The sequence below is a fragment of the Myotis davidii genome, unplaced genomic scaffold (genome assembly GCF_000327345.1).
Source record: "Myotis davidii unplaced genomic scaffold, ASM32734v1 scaffold313, whole genome shotgun sequence".
In the NCBI taxonomy this organism is placed as follows: Eukaryota; Metazoa; Chordata; class Mammalia; order Chiroptera; family Vespertilionidae; genus Myotis; species Myotis davidii.
In genome coordinates this window covers 1,826,190-1,828,237 of record NW_006286275.1, presented here as the reverse complement: position 1 = coordinate 1,828,237, position 2,048 = coordinate 1,826,190, and positions in this window count along the sequence as shown.

Genomic DNA, 2,048 nt, shown 5'->3' with positions numbered 1-2,048 from the left:
CTCCACAGTGGCTGTACCAGTCTGCATTCCCACCAGCAGTGCAAGAGGCCTCCTTTTTCTCCTCATCCTCTCCAGCACTTGTCGTTTGTTGATTTGTTGATGATAGCCAGTCTGACAGGTGTGAGATGGTACCTCATTGTCGTTTTGATTTGCATCGCTCAGATGATTAGTGACTTTGAGCATGTTTTCATATCTCTTGACTTTTAATCACTGTTTCATCTGGCCTCTCCAATCATAACAAGACACAGATTCATTCTTTCCCAAAATGGGCTGGTTGAAGACCAATCCTAGGATGTGTTGTGCAAAACAGCCATCAGCTAAGCCAACAGTTTCTTAATGACTTTATGGACAATTTGTTTGACAAATTCTGCATATTATAACCTCCCTTCATCACCACCATCTTTGTTTATTCTAAATGTACACTCACATGCTAAATGCTTTGGGCAATCTCTCTGTAAAGGTATGAAAATTGTTCAGTAAGCCTCTCAATGAAAGTGTGCTGCATAATAAATGTGTCAAATGCTGTCGTAATGATTGCTTTACTCTTATGAAAGAATGTTCACATATTGTGTCATTTAAGAATCATAACAATCCTCTAAAATAAACATTATTAATATCCCATTTTAAGGTGAAGAAATTGAGGCAAAGGTGTTAAATAATCTTTCTCATGTGTAACAAAGTAGGCAGTACCGGAACCACTACTTGAATCAATTGTTCTAATACAAAACCAGTGCTGTAAATTGTGTAGTATACATGTCTCTGTTTTGGAATACCACACCTTTACAGGCATGCTTATATGTTTTGGTCAATTCTTGTTCCCAGTCCTTGGTCATATGTGGCTTACTTGAATCGAAGCTGAGCAAGCCATCACTTACTCTCTTCTCACTCAGAAGCAGACTGTCTTCTTAACACTAATGGAAACCCTTGGGCTAGACATGCATGTAACATTTTCCTCATTGTGCGGTAGAGGAGCAGTCAGTTACTCAAACATATTTTTTTTGCCACTGCACTGGGATAAAAATAGGAGCAGAGTTGAGATGGACTGATAAAGCAGGAGGGGATATTACCAAGGAGAGTGATGCTTTATGTCCTTCAAGACATTAGGAGATTGTGCATAAAGATAACAGCATAAAATTCCTGGCTTTGTCTAACTTTGTCTATCTGTAGACATAACAACCTTCTTTTGAAGGATGATCTTTTCACAGTAACTTTCAAATGTTTTCCTCTCCATCAAGTGGTTAAATAGGAATACAAACATTGGGTCTCAGGTTATCATTGTGCACCAAACAATGGAAAGGCTTACAATAATCTAAATTCGATTGCGACACGTGCCCATGACAGTAAGTTATGAAACACATTGACTATTATGAAATATTTTCTCATATATTCTCTTATTTTAATGGGTTCAGCAAACCATGGTGAGGGGTCACACACACACACTTCACAGATAAAGAAACTTAGATTCAGAAGGGTGACCCCTTCCTGGTACTCTCTCAGGGGTGGGGAATGTTGCGGTCTTTGGGCCATATAAGGGTCTCAAAATCATTTGGCCTAGCTCTGCCAAGGCATTAGGGGTGAGTTAATTACATGTTTGACTAAATATAGCAGGCTAATTTTTAAGTTGATAATTTTTATGGCCCTTGACTGATGTTATAAATAGCCAACTGGCCCTTGGTAGAAAAAAAGGTTCCTCACCCCTGAATTCCAAAGTGACTTTTCCAAGGTCATTCAGACTGTAAGTGGCAAAGCAAGATATAAATCTAGCTTCCTGGAATCTCTGAACACATCTTAAGCGATAAGATGTAGTGAGTACCTATTAGAAGATTTAAGCATCCAGATAGCGTTTGGATACTTGAAAAGGAAATAGCATACATATTCTAAGGCAATGGATTTTAAGCTCATACCCTATAGTTATTAATTTTATCCTTATATATTCTGACTTGGTGCATATGAATGATTCACTGCTTCTGTTTGGTAGAGGTATAATGCCAGAATATTCTTGGCCTTATAATTGTAGAACTAACTACCCATTAGCATCTGTAGATTTA